General features: G+C 42.2%; 1 protein-coding gene and 1 non-coding gene across 2 annotated transcripts in view; one reads left to right on the top strand and one right to left on the bottom strand.

Annotated features, from left to right (window-relative positions):
• LOC113023569 (sodium/potassium/calcium exchanger 3) overlaps nucleotides 1–20,415 on the top strand; it is a 62,085-nt gene that overhangs the window by 18,868 nt on the left and 22,802 nt on the right. The window lies entirely within an intron of this gene.
• On the bottom strand, nucleotides 14,643–14,715 carry trnat-ugu (transfer RNA threonine (anticodon UGU)). The gene has a single exon. It is a non-coding gene; the product is annotated as a tRNA-Thr (tRNA).

Below are 20,415 nucleotides of genomic sequence, written 5' to 3' on the forward strand. Positions count from 1 at the left end.
ATATAGTATTATCTACTATACTGTGATCCAAAACCCCCAAATCGCATATACTTAATATACAACTATACATGCATCTAAAGCATAAATAATTCTGATGCACAATCATATAAATATACTGTTTGTTCAATTGGTTAAAATGAATTTATATAAATGACTGTTGCAGCTCAAGATGATCGTAATCAAGGAGATGCTGCTAACTATAAATAATAATACAGTGTGTTATATTTTTGGATTGATATTTTTAAAATCTACAAAGTAACAAGGAAAGTAGTAAAAAGCAGAATAACATAGAGCAGTAAATGTAGTGAGTTTAAAAGGTCCTATCGCTGCTCTTTCAGGCTTTTGTGACCAAGCCTGAAGTCATTGTGGACCAAGATGAAATATTTTTAACTTGCACAGATGCAGATTGACATCATGTGGCATCAATTCAGTGAAAAAAAGTCTTTGCATAGACTTTGAATGTAAATGTGTTGCACAGAAACTTCACGTCACATTTGTGGTGAATGCACACCAAAGACCCTGCCTTTATTTAGTCTTTCTGGGACTGAAACACAATGAATGAATGATATTTAATGTAAAGGCAGGACTGTAAGGAGCTTGGAAAGAGAACCGACTCTACTTCTTTGAGTTTCTTAAAGACTTTTCATCAGAGAAGCTTCTTCAGTTCTAAAACCAAATGCTGGAGAGTCCCAGGTGTTTAAACCTTAGTGGGAGTTGTCCCTTCACACCAACGACTGTATCTCATCACGTCAGCCAAGGTGTGAAAACCTCAGCAGAGGTTTTGGGTGAAACCTTGCCTCAACCTATAAGGTGATGTATTGTGTCGTAAGCTCCGCCCTCTGTTCAAGGATGGTTGTTCACAGCGGACATAGATGGCCTCTTTCAGTCCTCTTTCAAGCCATCTGTATTATCCATCCAAAATGTGAACATTGGCATCCTGGAAAGAGTGACCTTTATCCTTCAGATGCAGATGCAAAGGTCGCTCTCTTGAGAATGCCAATGTTCAGATTTTAGACGGAGAAGACAGACGGTTTGAAAGAGGACAGAAAGAGGGTGATTTTCAAACTGAGCATCAGAATGGGAAAGAAAGGTGATTTAACTGGATTGCTGTGGTTGTTGGTGCCAGACAAGCTGGTCAGTATTTCATAAACTGCTGATCTGGGGTTTTCTTGCAGAACCATCTCTATGATTTTCAGATAATCGTCCAAAGAAGAGAAAGTATCCTTTTTTTTTTCTTTTTTGAAGAGAAGAGAAGAGAAAGTGTCCAGTAGAATGGCCAAACCGATTCAAGCTGACATGAAAAGCAAAAGTAACACAATTCACACAGCACAAGACTGGAAAAAGGTTGCCTAAATAACAGTAAAGAGAATAAAGGAGCTATTGAAGCACGTTTCTAAATACTTAGAGAATTTGATGGCTTCCGTGCAGAAGCTTCTGGGTGGCTTCACTCAGTTAGAAACCCTCCAAAGCAAAGCTGACTAATTTGACCACAGCACATCTAATGCTTTCACTGTGTTTTTTTTAACTACTTGTGAAACTCTACCTGTTTTTATCGAAACCCGGAGCTCGTTTAAAAAACCACAAAGTCCACACAGAAGCGTCCTGGCAGGGTTCAGACCCTTGACCTGTTTCCTTTGAGACAACTGTGCCAACCACTGATCCACCGTGCTGCCTGTTGTGTTATTAAGGCAGAAATGTGCTATAAATTGAAGTAAAGGAGGTAAAACACCACGAGATGCCACATGTAAACTGACTTAAACGTCAATGAGATCAGGACTGCAGAGAGGTTCTGCCTGTCGAAGTGTCCAGCAGTTTACTGAAAACTGTCAAAAGCGATTTCCTTCACGCTTCCTCACAGGCGTGCAAGATGCATTTTGGTGTGAAGCAGTGAACTTGATCTGAGCTTTTGTTTGTTTACAACAAAAATTCCTCAGGGTACCTTTAATATTAGATAACATCTGCCTCCGATGGGAAATGAAGTGACACACATCTGTAATGCAAGACAGTCAATAAAGCAGAGTAATAAAAGAACCCCCAACCAACAGAATATTTACTGTACACTCAGCTGATTGTGCGGTTATGTTAATATACTGTCGAGAAAACCCGGGTGAGTCAGATTGTAATTAAAAATGAATAAAAAGTGTTAAAAAGATTCAAGAAGTGAAGGAAAAGTGCAGACGGTGTAAATGTGAAAGTTATTGGTCTCTAACTTTGGATGCAGTACTGTGTCGCCACAGATGTGAAAAGATTTTCTATTCAAAGCTAAGCTGCCCTCCTGCTGAGGTAATGGGAATGTGGGTACAATCTCCTCCTCCAGTCACTCATAAGAAAAATGTCAGCACAGAACTAAAACTCTTCAGATGTTGTTCTCGTGGTGCCTGCAGGTTTATCGAGAGAGGACGAGGGTTGTGGTGAAGCTGCAAACACGTGTCCCCTCTCCAGTGACTGATCACAGGAGTCAACCTGAATCTCAGAGTCTGTTGCCTTTCGTATGTACGTGTTGTCAGTTACTGTATGAGTGGAGTTTGAATCGCTGCTCTCATTCATCTGATCTAAATGCAGCAGTTTTGCCATTTTTGTTCCACAGAGATGAGTCACGAGGAGGTAAGCTCCAAACAGACTGAACCTAACCAGCTCGCTGGGCCGCCTGTGTTTCCATGGTGATATACACTGTTTAACAGTGAGTCACCGTCAGTATGCCCAAACTTTGCACCGTGTTTGCACGGATTGATCTCATTGACGTGACATGAAGGGATGACGCTGGAATTGGCTATTTTAGAAACCGCAGGAACCAAAAACTTTCAGCTGGTGCCACCTCAGTGAAGAGATCTTCTGTGCCAGAGCTGATAATTGGCGCCTTCACAGAAACCGCCTTTGAGATTACACCATCATCTTGTGATTTCTTGTTTCATTTTTTTTTTGCATCAGCTTTATACAATACATACTGATAAAAAGTTTCAAGAGCACATCCATGAAATCACAAGCCTTTGTGGATTTCAATATGCCCACAGACAGTTTAAATGGTGGGCGGAGCCACTGTGACATCACCCATTGGTTTGTGAAATGCTGTTTCAAAACCGAGGAGGAGCAAAATCAGCTGATCTCAATGCCGGCCTACGTCAGCTGATGGCTCAGGTGATATGCTTTACCCTGCCTGCAGCTGCTGCACATCTGCAAACCACTTTGCAACCCTACACCCCCTCAGCTGTTCCTATTCATGCTGCTTCAGACTCAGTCAGAAATGTTCTCGCTGCTGGGACGAGCAGGTCCCAGAGCAGACCCACAAAGCCAAATATAAATTACTGCAGCCAATATTCTTTTGATTATAGTGGTCCTGACTGACTTGCAGCTTCATTTCAGCTGTGCTGGCATCGTTTCTAACCGTAATAACAGCTTTGTACTCGCCAAGTTAATCACTGAGATCTGAGAGGACAGTAACAACAAACAAACAAACACGAGCTGCTGGGTTTACTTCAAGAAATCATTTATTTCAGTCCAGTGCAGACTTTTTATCGTAAGGGATGATGGTACAGTGGTGATTTTTGCAGCAGATTAAAACTAAAAAGGTGATTTGTTTCCCAGCTTGTAAAACCTCTGATGTTTTTTTTAACTCTCGTCACTTCATGATGGGCTCTGATGAATTATTGCAAAGGGAACTTGTTTTTGTGTTTGATCCATCAGTTACCTGCTGAACTAAATCAGAGAGAGCCTGACGCAGCTTATCTTATTAATGCAGCAGAACCTCACTCGTGAGTGTGCGTTGTCTAGCTGAGTGATGCTGCATCACTGTTTGTTGAGCCTGATTTTTACTAATGCTCATATTATATTTCAGGATGTATTCCTTAATTGTAACAGCAGGTTTAAGGTGAGGATATTATCCCATCCTCAAGAAATACATCAACTTAAAACATAGCTGTAGCAGAATAGATATAGAGGCATTTGTTATTAATACAAAGATTTGTCATGCTCAGACCATGCATGCCTGTAATATAAGTGTGTGTCTGTGTTTGTGTGTGTAGATGTTTGTGGAGACACTGTGTTCATGCTATAAACAACGCAGCAAGGGACAAAAAGCAGGAGCCCTTAAATGTCACACATTACTCAGCACAATAGCCACGCTCACGACATGCGATGTGTCAGCCCACATCATCGTCGCCCACTGAGCATGTGCAGAACAGGCCCCAAGCTCTCCACGTGCGCTCGGCGTACACGCGGGATGTACGGGAGGATGAGCCCTCACGTGTCCCCATGGGTGGGAATGAAACTTTAATCGTTTGTTTCTTTATTTCGTTGTTTCGTGCCGCGATGCCTCTGCCTGTTGTCCTCGTGAGTGCGAGATTCCATTAGAGCAGGTGACAGCGACCGTCACTCCTCTTCGTCCTGTGTCATCATTACACTCTTCCCAACCTCAGTCAACTTAAACTCCCAGAATGCCTTGCTCCAAGTCATATGGTGCAGCAGCTAAAGTTAGGCAGCTATTTTAAGGATCTGTTTTGCATTTAAAAATGTTTTCTCGTTCTCACCCTTCCAGTTTTTTCTGTCACAACAGAGATGCAATGGTTAAAGGCACATTTCAGTGTTTTAGTGAGATCGAGCACACTGCTCTCCTACAGAGAGCTTCACAACCCTGAGCTGTTTGCATTTGAAAGAGATGACTGTGTTTACGCTACAGCTGAGCGGCTGTGCATTTCACAGTAAATATTAGCCCTTTTTTTTGTTTTTTTGTCAGACGATTGAGCCACGCATCAGTGATCTTATTCCCTTCAACTGAAAACAAATATGTGTTCACGCCAGCTGTGACATGGTTAGTTTTTTCCCCTCTTTTATTTAGAGATTTCTCCAAAGAATAGCTGAAAGACAAAGCTGATCAGATGGCATGTGTAGCAGTCTGTCTCCGCTCGCGGCGTGCTCCGTGTGGAGTATCTCGTGCAGGAGGCGGCACACAGGATGGCCACTCTCGCCAGCTGTGAATACACTGGACTGTTACCCTGAGCTATTCTCACATCAGCTCAATATCACATCACACAGATGATCTTTTTACGATTCTTGCAGTTTGAAGGGATGTTATACTGTCATTACTGTTATTATTTTACAACTTTTATTCTTCTGGCTGTTTGTAAAATATGAAATGTTTTAATGCCATTATAATAAAGATAGAAAATCACACAACTAAAGGATAAATTATCTGCTCTTAGGCTCTCCTAACAAATGCACTTTAAAAAATAACTCCAGTAGGACTTGACCTTTAAACTTTGTAGCACAAACGCTTCTTCCTTCATACATTTGTTTAACTGCTTATCTAATTCAGCCATAAAAGGCTAGCATGTATCCCAGCTGTCATAGCGTGAGAGGCTGGGTGCATCTGGGCAGGTCGACCACAGGGCTGACACAGTGAGAAAAGAAAAACGTTCTCACCTACAGCCAATCAACCCAGAGAACCCGGAGAGAACCCACACAGGCACCAGCAGAACATGCAAAGTCCACACAGAAAAGCCTCAGCTGGCAGGTTTGAGCCAAGATCCTTTTGCTGTGAGGCGACAGTGCAATGAAATCATTGTGTGCCTGTTATGCTTTTATTTTAGATGCATTTCCCTTTTTGTTTAACCAGAATAATACACCAGAATGAGGTCTCGTGCTGGGTTGAAAACGTCAGGGTACCAGTTTATACATTGGGAAAAACTGTACACCTGCTCTGCATCACGTGTTTTCTCATGACCACATTTATTTCCACTACGTTTTGCAGTCGTTGCAGGACTCTCTTGTGGGTTTTTTGTTCTTTTTTGCATTATTTCCTCTTCAGTGTGGTCAGTGCATGGGTGGTGCTTGTGTGTGTTTTGTCTTTGTTGCACAAAATGAAAGAAAGGTTCCCATGAAGAAGTTCTGACTGACTGATGATGGAATATGTATCATGTGATTGTTTGTTACCGTCTGGTATCGCTGTCAAATTTCCTCTTTATTCAGCATCATAACTTCTTGTTGTAACTCTTCTCTAATCATGTTCCTGTAAAGGTTGAGCCATCTTATCTTTGTTTGCAGATGTTAAGAGTTCATGTTTTTGTTCACTGTTCACTTTTTTTGTGGTTTTCAAATTGAGCAGAAATTTCTTGGGTTGTCAAAGTCAAGAATTCACATGATCATTTGTAAAGTATCGTGAATCCGTTTCTGATGAATCTGTCTGTATTCGTGAGTCATATTCTACAGGGGACTTTATTCATGCAGTAATCACTCAAAGTAACCCCGTATAGGTGTGGCGGTCTCTCACGTTTCTTGAGCTGAATCATTCCCTGCTGATTGGCATTCTTGTGAAGTTTTGGGAAACAATGTTGAAGCGATCTCCCTCTATCAATTCAGAAGTCTCATGAATGTTTTTTGTGGCTGTTGTGGTCACGTTGAAACAGCCACACGCTGTCCTGGATTGTTCTGCATGGTTGAGGATGCGGTAGAGTCCCAGAAGTGCTGTTTGAGGTAACAATATGCACTACTTTAAAAACATAAACACATTCACACCAGAACAGCAAGTGCTGAGCTGAAAACAAGCCTAAAGCAAAGGTAAAAACCTACCAGCTCTACTCCAGCTTTACCCGTTTACTGAACCCAAACTGTGCACCTGCTCATCATCACAGTTTTATTTCATTTTTTTTAAACTGGCCACCTAATCTTTTAGTCAAACAGGAACAACTCAGTTTAGACTCCTTCTTCAGTCCTCACTGCAACTATAGGCCAGTGTGAGTCTTTACTCTACATACATGTGGCTAAGACCAAACACCTGTTGACTGGTTTACAGAGGAGGCCCCCGCACTCTGTCTGATTATAGTGAGTCTGTGGCAGTGCAGCAATATAAAAAGTCAAACCAGGGATTGTTCTTTCCAATGAGTCAGTGCTTTGATTTTCTATGACTCACTTTTTGCTGGTCTTTAAAACTGTATCTTTAAAGGAGCAAATTGGTGAGGAATGTTTAAGATCAAAAACCAGGGTTTTGAGTTCATGGACTTTGAATGCTTATTAATAATTTTCTCTAATTTTCTCTTTGTTTGTTTAAATTTTCACTGTCACCTCTTTACAGAACATAACTAGAACTTATAACTAGAGTTTCTTAGTTTGATCAGTTTTTCTCTGTTTTCTTTTTGTGTCTTTTCTCTGTGTTTAGTTTATTTCTGTGTCTTGGTTAGTTTTCCTGTTTAGTTATTGTTACTTAATTGCTTGTCTTCTACGGCTGGTGTTGTTTTGCTTTTACCCCTATGATTGCGTTGATTGTGTGCACCAAGAGGTTAGGAAAGAAAAAGTGGGATATAATGAAGAAAATAGGAGTACTGGGCAAAAGGAAAAGGTTTATAGTGTGTTGTATTTGAGACTGGAATACTAGGGAAGAAGAAAAAGATGGAAGGAGTACTTTGAGGAACTGTTGAATGAAGACAATGAGTGAGGAGGATGGATGGAGGAGAGTTAGTGAGTCAGGAGAACTGAGCATTAGTACGGTGGAAGTTGGGTGTAGTAGCAGAGAAGATGTGCTGCTCTTCACACCTCTCTGTGGAGTGAGTTAGTGGGGAATTCATTAATGGCATTTTTACGTATTATTCATCTTCGGTGCAGCTCTGCAGACTTGCTAATGGAGATCAACTGAGGCATTATTCTGCATAAAATTGTCACCTTAGTAACCATGTAAACGTTTTGCTAAATGACAGTCTGATCAGAGTGAATAATTCATTGTGCAACAAAGTGAGAAAAACACACAGGTTACAGACTGCAGAGGATTTCACTTGTGCAACAAAATATCACAAAATCTTGTCATCGGAGTCTTTACATCATCGGTACTATACAGGTCAACGGATGTTTAGGATGGGTTTCACAGCTTCCAACAACTGCTCACTCTGTCAAGGCAACACACCTGACAATCACATCCACGCTCTTTGGTTCTGTCCACCAGTTCAGAGACATGTGAAGACAAAGTTTAAATGTCATTTCAGACACTGAATGTTGGGGTGGGTGTAGTTTTTCCTCTGCAGTGGGGTCGGGTGGCCCGCCCCATGCTCTGTGGTGCTGCTGCTGTGGGCACCCCTCTGGAGGAGCATGGGCCCCCTGCCCTTGGTGGATTCCCGGGAATGGCGGTAACGATCGGGGTCAGCGGGGGAGCTGGGAAGGGGTATGGTGTTGCTGCCCACCTCTCAATTTTAAATACATGTAGACATTGAGGGTTCTTAGGAGGGGCCGTGGGGTGGTCTGCTTGTCTCCACCCCAGAGTAAAGGGAACCATCTCCTGGGTCTGCAGACTGGTTGGCCCTCTGGGGGTGATGGTACCTGGACCTGGGGGTATAGAGTATGTGTGGGGAGTGTGGGTGTGCGTACAATGTTCATTTCTGTGTGTCTTTGTATATTTGTGGATGAGGATGAGAATGCATGTTTGTGTCTGTGTCTATATTTCAGGTCAGGTGTTAGACTCCACCTCTCTTGGAACATCTCAGACCCCCCCCCCCCCCCCCCCCCCCCCCCAACGTGTAGGGGCCTATCTCCTCTCACCACCCTCCCTGCCAGTGGCGGATGCCCCCACCTGCTGGTGCGTTGGTGGTTCTCTGTGGGTTGGATGCTCTAGTATGTACTTGCTCACTCCTGGTGGCTGCTTGGTGGGGACTGGCCCCTTGGCTCTGTCGGGCCCCTTTGGGGGTGTGGAGGGCCCTCGGATCTTGGGTCTCTGGGCCCAAGCCTGATCTACTCTGCCGTAGTCGGCTGGTCACCACAGCCCCCTGTGGCTTCTGCACCATGGTTGCTGGGTGATATCTTCGTATGTTTAACTCTATAAAAGGATTTCTTTTTTTATTTCAAACTAATTTTCACAGTGAATAAAAATTGGGACCACACAAGACTCAAGTCTTAGTGTCCTGGTTGAAAGTCATGTGGGCTGGAAACAGTCATTACACTTGCACTGGTAGGTAGAAGAAGAAAAAAAGATGATATGATTCTTGAGCTGGAGGACGTTTTGGTCCATTTAATTAACACAGACAGGATTTGGTCCAGACTTGGTCCAGACAGCAGGCTGTCCATGTTGGGCTGAATGATTTAAGCAGATTCTTTTTTTAGTTCAAAGAGGATGGAGTTCCCACCTTGGGTTGGAATGAGTTGCCTCCGTGTGTCGAGGAGTTCAAGTATCTCAGGATCTTGATCACAAGTGAGGGAAGAGTGACGGGCAGGTTGGTGTCTGTAGTGATGTGGACACGATAAGGGAACTGAGTGTCGAAAAAAAGCTGAAAGAATTGAGTTTCCTCCAAGAGGTGGCTGGGCTTTCCCTCAGAGATAAGGTGAGGAGCTCAGCCTTTCAGGAGGTTTAGACCATGGAGATCTGGCTCTCCAACATCGAGATCAAGACCTAGCCACACATTCATCACTTAAGTAGGCGATACTTCATCACCTGCTGCTGCTCTTTGTGGATTCAGCCAACTGAATGCAACAAGATATAGACAGATGTTACATGAGCCATCGTGGCTCAGTTTCCAGTATGAGCATCAACACCTTAAATTCAGTTTGATGTCTGCTACCCATGATGCAACACTGACCATGAACATCACAGCTGGTCTGCACCAGTGAAACAGACTGCTTTCCTGCAAACTTCACCACAGCGTTGCAAACTAACCAGTGTTGCCTACGAAAACTGACCGATCCTTTTCATGCACACTTTGAACAACGAAAAAGTTTGTTTTCATGATTTTTCACAATATGAATAAAACCTTCATGCACATGTTCAAAAACACTCAAATGAATGAGAACATTACATGAATGAATTTACAGTTTAGCAAATAACAGTGAGCCGTTCCTACTTTTAAAAATAGTCTGTTTTGAAAAAAAGGTCAGGAGTAGAAAGTACAGATATTTACTTTAAAATGTCAGCAAAGTACAAAGTATTTGTTCTTCGTTGCTTCCTTAGAGTTTCCCAATATTAGCTGGAGGTGTTTGAGGGAAACAGTCTGAACATCGATTGCTGCTCAAATTAGGAACCAAAGCTTAATAAAAGCCAGAATTGAAGAACTTGCTCACTAGAACAGTAAAGTAATCCAAACAGGCAGCAAAACTCAAATGTCACAAGAAAAACTTGAGTTAGTGTTTGTGTTCTTCTGGATATAAACTAAACAGAAATCTCTTTGGGTCAAATTTCTTATAATTTTGCACACCAAGGGAGAAAAAGTACAGATAACTCAACGTGAGTAAACTCCAAAAATTTGTATGAATTAAGTCAAGCAAATGACCTCGCCAGCTGTTTGTTCATGCTGTCCATCTGCTCTCTGGTCTGTGCTGCTCTGCTGCCTCTCAGTCTGTCATTTCCACACACACAGAAATCCTCTCTTCAGCCTTGGCTCCAGAGGTCGGTCAGGTCTGTACCAAACTGTATAATATGCTCAGTCATCAGAACAGCAAAACAGCATCTGCACACACACACAAACACACGCGCACACGCAGTGCACTTCAATCCAAATGGGAGCCTGGCATTCAAATATCCGAATTCCAAATGCAGTTAGACAGCCCCCTCTGCTTATCATCTTACACCCCCCCACACCCGCCAAATCCAGCCAGCCAGTGCCTTTGCGTTTCCATGACAACAACCTGAAACTATTATATCATCAGTAAGAAGGGAGCAGCGGTGGAATTTTGCACTCATGCTCACAAACTCGAACAATTTTTGCACCCACTTCCCAAAATGCTTCCCCATCCCCTGCTGAAGACTTTGCTACACAAGGTTTTCTTTTTTAGGAGATGTGGCATCATCACCTGGTAGGAGTAGGTTTTGGGGAGCATTGTCCTGTCAGGTGAAACCTTACTTTAAGGAGGCTCGGCGCATTCACTGAAGTGTCCCTCAGTTTGGGATTAACAGCAGAGAGGACGTATCCGTAATGAAGCCATCACATGAGTGCCAAAGTCTGCAGATCATTTGCTGTCAACTTTTTCTAACACAGAGAAATCTTTGGAGAGTAATTATGCAAAAAATCTGTTTTAATGTATCTTTTGGATATTTTAAAACTGAGTGAGTTGCAATTCAGCATTAAGGCAGAAATACTTGTGTTTATACAGTCTTGAACCAACATTTAAGAGCATCTGAAAAATGGCAAACAAATCGTATTTTGCATGGTTGGATCTTAACAAGGTTCCAAGTAGAGCTTCAACATGCAACAAGAAGAAATGGGAGTGAGACAGAACATTTTTTAAGCATGTAATTTATTGAAAACAGCGCTTAAACTCAAACAGGCTGTTTTACAGCTGATCAAAAGTTTAGGACCACATGCCTCTAAAAGGCCAAACCTGTGCAAAAATGTGGATTCATTTTCATTTCTGTCAGGTAGTCACACTGTCATGACGTTCTGGTGTTAAAGGCAAAAAAAACATTCCCTTTTCGAGCGTGGTTGATAAACACAGCACGCCATCTCTGCTGAGGTGGGACGCAGTAAGACAGTCATTGGGAATTTCTTAAATGGTTTTTAATGTTACTGGCATGACAAGCAGATCCCACCTGAGATGTTTTCTATGCGCCACAGTGGAGGGGGCGCCATAATGGTCTGGGGTGCTTTTTTCTTCAGTGGAACAATGGAGCTTCACGAGATGCCAAAAGGCCACTGGCTATGTCTAGATGTTGCAGAGAGCATCCCTCATGACTGAGGGCCCTCATCTGTGTGGTAACGACTGGGTTTTTCAACAGGACAACGCTACAGTACACAATCCCCGCAGGACAAGCGACTTCTTCCCGGAGAATAACCTCACTCTTTTGGACCATCCTGCGTGTTCCCCTGATCTAAATCCAAATGAGAACCTTTCGGGATGGACGGCAAGGGAAGTTTACAAAAATGGACAACAGTTCCAGACAGTAGACGCCCTTCGTGCGTCCGTCTTCACCACTTAGAGAAATGTTCCCACTCACCTCATGGAAACGCTTGCATCAAGCATGCTGCAAATTTTTTGAAGTGATCAACAATGACGGTGGAGCTACTCATTACTGAGTTCGTGTTTGGAACTTTGATTTCTGTTTTGGGGGGTTTATGAGGTTTTTTTTGAGGGTGTGGCCCTAAACCTTTGATCAGCTGTAACACAGCCTGTTTCAGTTTAAACATTGTTTTCATAAACTGCTCTTGGAGCCTTGTTAAGATCCAACCGTGCAAAATATGATTTTTTGCCATTTATCAGGTGGTCTTAGGGTGCCTGGAAAATAATATCGTATTAACATGTTGACATGGCAAGAGTGCATAACCTCAGACAGATATACACACGTTATTCAGCTTGAACTGACTAGACGATTGAAAGTTACACTGACTTCGTAGTTCACAAAGTTATCATGATCCCAGTCATTTTGCAGAAAGAACAGGCAGAAATTCCCATTATTTCATCCACAATACGACTTTCTTAGGATTTGAAGTGTGCAGTCAGTAGAGGAAGCATTGCATTCATGCAGACACGTAGCGATGCCATGTAGCTCGACTGGGCTCGACTGGATCAAGCAGCAACTTCTGGGTCTGAAAAGTGAAGCAAGCTGAACCTGTCTGTCATTTTTGTGACACTGGGTTCGTTTCAAACATTTTTAATGTAATTATTTGACAAATAACATGGCTGGCTGTGAAATTCTAGTATTTTTCAGTCTGTTACTTGCTAACTAAACTTATTAGCACTCCACACTCTCAGCCAAATGTGGTAGCATCTGAAAATTAAGTGAACATCCAGCTGTTGCTGCTGATTAGTTCTGTGTAACTAAGCTATGCGTGTTATAGCTAATGATGGCATGAGATGAGCGAGGCAGTGGTCCAGAGCAGAAGTGGTGAAGGAACACAGTCACAGTTGGGGCAGAGACTTTCCTGGTTGCTTTTTTTATACTTCACCGGCAGAGATTTCAAGAAGTCCCCAAAGACTTCAAGCTTTACTCCACCTTTCAAATTCCAGCTCCATGCCGGTTATAAATAAACATGAAAGATGGAGAAGGTGGGGGTAAAGATGGTGAGCGTGGACGTCCACTGGGATTTGTACAGTAGATGTTTGAAGGAGAGTTCCAGGCCAAGATATCAGCGCATGCCCTCACACTTCACCTCCTCTTTGCTATTTCCCTTTCTCTATAAATAACACACACACACAGTTTGTTAGTCAGTGCAAGGTCCTCAATGGTGCTGAAATCACGAGGCAGCCGAAAAACATTTGAACATTTAGTAACAAATATATCTGATTGCTTCAATGGTTTGCCTTCTATTACAGCATATCTTCTATTACATGGCATCTGTAGACCTGTTAAACTTTTCTTTATTTTATTTTGTGCACGGCTCCAGAGATGGAAGTACTCTACTCTTGGCTCGGTGTTATGATCCCAAATATGATCATCTCAGGTTCCTGTTTAGAAGTTCTGTGTATTAAGAGTAGCCAATCAGGAGAAAGCTGGCTTCAAAGGAGGGGGAGGAGCTAAAACTGTTAATTCCACACAGAGGATAAAATGAGTGTCCCAGTATAGGATAAATAATGTTTATTTTTAACTTTGAATCATGCAAAGCTGCTCTAGCAAAGTGAGCAGAATCGCACCCCCAGTTATCTTGGGATAATTATATTGGAATAATTTACCTGATCCAAGATTACTTTTCCAGTGAACATGTGCAGACTTTAATGGATAAAACTCCAACTGTCCTTCCAGTCAGTATAAAACAGCGTAATTACTACTGTATGTTTGCAGAGGGTGATATCGCACCCACAGGGGTGATTAAGATACCCCTGACCCAAGCAGTCACATGATTGCAGACGTCTGTGTCTCTCTGCACAGAAGGGTGTTCTGAGCTTGTAAAGGTCAGTTTGAAAATCACTTTTTAGACCAAAGTTCTGCTGCTGCTTTCAAACCAAGAGTTGACTGAACATTCGTTCACATAGCATCCCATCTTCTTTTAACATCAGCCTGTAGACATCTGAGAAAATGTTGTTTTATTGTTTTTCTGATAGAGGATTCTAGCTGCTCAACAGTCCTGGGTCTTCTTTGCTGTATTTTTCATTTCATGATGCTCCAGATGTTGTCAGCTGGTTAAAGGTCTGGACTGCAGGGAGGCTTTTCCAGATGTGCAAGCTGCCAGTACCAAAGGCACTGATGCACCCCCATCCCCACGCCCAGAGTGCTGATTACAAGCTGGGTTGTCTCTCTTCTTTTTGGATGATCTGATATCGTCGTGTTCCTGGAACAACATAGTAAATGTTGTTCCAGGAACAACATTGCAAGTGACCAATCACATTGTTGTGACGTTATTCTTTGGTGCGCCAAGCCATTCGTGCATTTATGAAATTCCAATGTTGCAAGGACAATATCAATTCTGCTTAGCGTTTATTAAAGGGTTAGGGTCAGGGTCCGTTGATCGGCAGACAGAGGTGGTTTCTCGCAGCTTAAGTGCAGTTTTTTGTTTTACGGCGGTTTTTCCCGAAGTCGCAAAAGTATGATGTCACAACATTCTCATTGGTCACTTGCAATGTTGATCCTGGAACAACACCAACACGACGATATCAGATCGTGCCTCTTCTTTAGTCCAGAGGATGCAGCTTTCATGTTTTTTATGTCAGTACATTTTGCAGGAGTGATCCTGAGTGCATGAAGTGATTCAAGATAAGATAATATAAATCTTTGTTAGTCCCACAAGTGGGAAATTTGCTAAATGTTTTACAGGCCCCAGCGAGATTTGAACTCACGACCCCTGGTTTACAAGAGCAGTGCTCTAACCCCTGAGATATGGAACCTTGACTCTTGGATCTGAGCCTTGCTTTCCCTGACAGAATCAAACCTGTTTTTAATGCAGCGCCACCCAAGGGCCCGAAAATAGCGAGCATCTTCATTTTCAACCTTGTACCTGGTGCACAGAGATTTTTCCACATTCTCTGAATATCTTGATGATGTATTTGTTGCCCCGTTCCAGCTTTTTTGAGACATTTTATTTCCATCAAATTATAAATGAGCCGTTCTATACCATGTGAATAAAATATGGGTTTATAAGAATTGCAAATCATTGCATTCTGTGTTGCTTTACATTTTCAACAGCATTCAGATGTTTTGGAAACTGAGATTGTATTTTATATCGCTTATTGCAAAGATATCCTCTGTTTATAGAAGCAAACAAAATCTACTAGAATAATGGAATATTATACCAGGATGAAAAGATGAAGCTATGTAACAAGTGAAACATGTATCTCATAAACGTAAATTACTTGAAAGTATTTGTATATTCTAAAAATGGATATCTGGTAGTAATATTCTGATTGTGTGGTCGCAGGATCAAATTATTATCAAATTTTACAAACAAAGACTCATACAGTTGCTTTGTGCAGTAATATGAACACTGCCTTGCTGTGTAAGAGGGGACTTGCTAAGCAGCTATTGTTTGTGCAAACGTCGTCATTCGTCCACCTACGGTTCAGTTTCCCCCGTGATGTTGACAGAAATTTAACAGGAAAAGTAATGTCAGGGTTTGAAACATGTTTGCTGGGAATTGTACACAGTCAGGGGTTGCATTCAGTACCAACCATTACAGTGGCTGCTGGCTTCATTATTCCTTAAAGAGCCGTGTCTTAATTTAACAGCAGGTTTTTCACATTAAACCATCTCTTCTAGCTCCAAAAATATTTGGAGAGTAATGATGCACAGAATCAGCTTGTGTCAGTTTTGTTTCTTTTAAAACTTTGTGACCTGATTGAACATTAGTCGTGCATTCAGCTTATCTCAACTAACCACCACAAAATCATATTTATACTGGTCAGAAAATAATGCTGTTTTTATGTTAACATGTTGGCCTGGCAAGAGTGCATAACCTTAGATAGTTATGCAAAGGCAGATTATTTAACTAGAACTGACTACATGATTGAAGTTACACCGACTTCTTAGTTGACAAAGTTATCATGATCCCACTCATTTGTTTGCAGAAAGAACAGGCACAAATTCCCATTATTCCATCCACAACAACACTTTGTTTGGATTTGAAGTGTACAGTGTGCTGAGGAAAAAATGCATTCATGCTGATGGTGTAATGGAGCAACTGGATGTGACTGAATCAGGCAGCAACTTCTGGGTCTGAAAAAGGAAGCAAACAGGGAGATGTCAACAACTGCAGTTCCTGTTATGGCCACTTGAGGCTCAGTAGCTACAGATGCTGGAGTCAGCGGCATGCAAGTATAACAGACAGATGTCCGATTATAGCTAGCTGGGCTGATATCTGCCCTCTAGACCAGTGGTTTTCAAACTGTGGTACGCGTACCACTGGTGGTACTTGGGCTACATCTAGTGGTATGCAGGAAGTCTCCAGATTAAATAATATAGCATGTTCTGATGAGGGATTTCTGAAAAATTCAAACGTACAGCTCTGTTATCACTTCCAATATAAATGAAGACAGAAAACTAAACAGCAGTGACGTTCGTAGGGTTACTGAAGTCGGGCTAGCTGGTATATAATGATGTGCTATGTGGTGGCTAGCTATACAGCTATGTTAGCATAACATAAACTGGTGAAGCTGGAGCATGAACGCAAAGTTTTTTTCCACTCGATAAAAGTTAACATGAGGGTTCCCGATGGTTAGGGACAAATGCAATCACATGGCAGGATACTGTAAACGGACCAAACTTCAGTCAGGAGAACAACTGAGATAATCCATCCACAATACGAGGTTAGTCATTAATATACTGCTGCATGGGCGGGGCTGTAGTGAATGTTCTATTGGAGTACAGTTGGTACAGGCTTTGTACGTCTTTCATGTACAGTCTTTGCATTTGGCCGGTTAAACACTCAGGTAAATAAGTTACTGAAATATACAAGATATAAGAAAACAGCAGCTCTGATATGTTATTATAATCAATGCCACTTTTAATTAGGAACTCAGGATGGGTATAGGCTTTTAATTGTTGTTTACTTTAACTGCATCATTGTTTGCATCAAAATGAAGGAACAATTCAGTGCCTTTGCTTCCATGTTAGTAATAATGATTGAATCTACTCCTCTCCTAATGGTAACTTTAAAGGTCCATTTGTTTCATGTTACAATATGTGTGAGAGTAAAAACACTTAACACTTAAATATTAGCACTTTATTCATTCCTTTTATTTTCTTTCTTGAAACATAATATTTGATGATATTGTGTATGATATGAAGTTTTATGGGATTATGCTTTCCAAATATTTGTTTACTTAAAGGGGTTACGAGACATATGGATATATGACACAACCATGATGCATTACACAAGGAAGAACTGAAGAGGAGACAGTCTCTGCTGTCATTGCTGTTAGCAGAGAGGATCCAGAATAAAGCTAGGAAGTGCAAACGAGAGTCTGTGCAGGGAGAAGATGGATATACTACGGTGCATCAGTCAGTGTGATATGCTTGTGTGCCTAAACATGTACAGTGTTTTATAAAGGAGAAGCCATGGTGCTGCAGAGTTCCAGCACAAGGAAACAAAGAGGAATCATGTTACATTGATTCAGAGCCCACAGTGGTTCCCTCCAAATTGCCTGGGAAATTAGACTGGCACGGGATGATGCAGGCAGGCAGGCACGGAGCAGGAGAGGCAGAATGTGTCCCCAGCAAGCTGAAGCCTGATTGCTGATTGATACATTGACTGCCACTGATTGTGCATCACGAAGAAGAGGAGGAAAACCGGGATGATTGCAGAAAGGGAAACAATGAAAGTCCCTGTGCACTCGTGTGCTGTGATTCTATGTGTCTTGGGTGCGTACCAGTGTTCAGCTTGTGTGTCGGTGTGTGAATGTACCACAGAGAGCAGGGGTGGTTCAGTCCAAAGCACCCTCAGCAGCTGTTAAGGGTTCATCCCAGTGACCTCACTTACAACTGCACTAATTATCTGACCACCTCCATCACTTTTTTTCCCCTCTCATGCGTACAATTCACTTTTCCCGCTTTCGAGTAGTCAGCTGAAGCCCTAAAGAAACACGGAGTGAGGTAACATCTCACGTCTTCCCACATCATTCCCCCACATGCCAGTATTACATGTATTTCTTTCCACTCTCCAAACATCATGCATAATGCACCGAACCTCAGCCTGCTTTCTGCAACGAGTACATCAAATGGCACTGCTAATGGCAAGCGTGCTGCCTAGCAGCCATGGCAGCGGCAGAGTGACTCGCTTCACCTTAACTCCAGCACTCTGTTATTTGTTTCCACACTCTACATCAACGAGACACTCACACTGTTGCTATGGAGTTAGCGTTCAGGCAAGCAGACTTCACAGGCACGAGTGATGATTTTAATTAAACAGGTGTGTCGTTGTCACTGACGTGTCAAATTTCATTTTAGAAATCTTAAACACTTTGTAGTCATAACTTTGATAGATGGACAACTATTAAATGACAGTCTGAGTAAAGCACCATTCACGAGCCTCATTCTCCTTTCGTGTTTGGGACCATTGTTTCTGCTTAAAGCAGGAGTGGCTAACTCCAGGCCTCGAGGGCCGGTGTCCTGCAGGTTTTAGACGTGTCCTTGATAAAAACAGCTGATTTAAATGGCTAAATGACCTCCTTAACGTGTCTGGTAATGAACTAATCATTTGATTGTGAGTTGACCCAGGGTGATATCTAAAACCTGCAGGACACCAGCCCTTGAGGTCTGGAGTTCCCCACCCCTGCTTTAGAGGGAATGGTCACTGCAAGTAAATGCGAAGCTGCTCCAATGGGAAGCTGTCTTGAGTAATTTCTGCCCTAATTGGACTCTTCCAAGATGATAGCTGCCCCATCTGTGGTCACGAGTGATGAGCATGTGACTGCATACATCATTACCTTCTTAGTCATCAAATCTCAACCAAATTAAACAGCTGTGGGAGATTTTTGGCCCCACACTTTTCTCCCCACAACCATCATCAAAACACCAAACGAGAGAAGATTGCTCATACAGGATTGAGGACCCAAAGACGAAAAAAACAACATATGAAAAAGTGAATGAACAAAACAAAAGGCAAGCCTTTATTTCAGCTGATAAAAAGTCCAAGTAACAAAGAGTACAAATGGATGATAACAGATACAGACACTGAGCAAAGGAACGCCAGGATTGCATTTACATGCACACTGAGGGCTAATGGGGACTGGATACAGCTGGGAGGAATGAGACACAGGTGCACACAATCAATACAATCACAGGGGAGGCAGTTCAGTTCAATTCAATTTTATTTATACAGCGCCAAATCACAACAGTTGCCTCAAGACGCTTTATATTATAAGGTAAAGACCCTACAATAATATATACAAATAAACCCCAACAATCATATGACCCCCTATCAGCAAGCACTTTGGCGACAGTGGGAAGGAAAAACTCCCTTTTAACAGGACACAGAAGACAAACAACTGACAAAGTAAAACAGGAAGTAAGTAACGATAACTAAAAAGGAAAACTGACACGGAAATAACTTTAACATGGGGAAAGACTGAAGGAAAAACGTGAGGGATGTAATGAACTCTAATGGAAATAGTACCTGGAACTAGAACTAAAGACTAAAACTACAGAGGAATACACAAAGACAAAAATATTTAATGATAAACACAATTTGAAATCCAAAAACTCAAAAGCCGAGGTCCGAGAACGAGGGCCACGACAGATGAGAGTGAGTGCACGTGCTGCAGGTACCTCTGCAGCCACGACTCTCGCCGCCGCCGCTGGCGTGACCATTGTCCCAACTGCTCGTGTAGAGCACCGTTCACCTTAGAAGTTTCCAACTTTGACGTTTGATTTGAACCACTTTCTGATCATTTCAGTCCACAAAGTCGTGCTGCCCTTTACTTACTGTTGCTTTGCTTTTTAAAAGATACTCAAGGTTTATTTCCTTGCTTTGTGGCTGGTGTGTTAAATACCTCTGCCTGGCGTTCTTTTCATTTCACCCGGATCCAACTGTTACTGTCCCCCACCCTCATCGCCTAGCTTTTATGTGGGGACGTAACAGTGGGTCATTTCAACCTCAAACTTTTCATATTCGTGGCAGAGATTTGGGGGAGTGCAAGCTCCCAGCTCTAAAAGGAATTGTATATTACTTTGAAATTGCCTGAAAAGCACGACAGGATAAACATGACAACAGGCAAGAGGAAAAAATGTAAACGTTTGAGTTTGTGGTGACCTGTAAAAGAAAAACTTCACATTATTATACAGGATCTTAAATAAAACTGCTTTCCTATTAAATGATGAGAACTAATGAAAAGCTCTTGCACCTGGGTTGCGGCTGTAGATCACCATACTTGTGTGAAATCCTGATCTGTTTTTCATTCCTTATTCTTCACTTTTTTGTTTTCTTTCTGAAAATCTAGAAAAAAAGATGCAGCACCCTTCCACTTATCCAAGTCTCACAATGCAGTGAGGAAATCAGGATCATCACAGTGACAGCCGCAGTTTTTCCAGGGTGGAGGTGGGTTTGGCGAGCAGCACGTTCATATAGCGGCGTATCGTGGCGAGCATGTGTTTGA

Source organism: Astatotilapia calliptera, chromosome 6, assembly GCF_900246225.1.
Source record: "Astatotilapia calliptera chromosome 6, fAstCal1.2, whole genome shotgun sequence".
NCBI lineage: Eukaryota > Metazoa > Chordata > Actinopteri > Cichliformes > Cichlidae > Astatotilapia > Astatotilapia calliptera.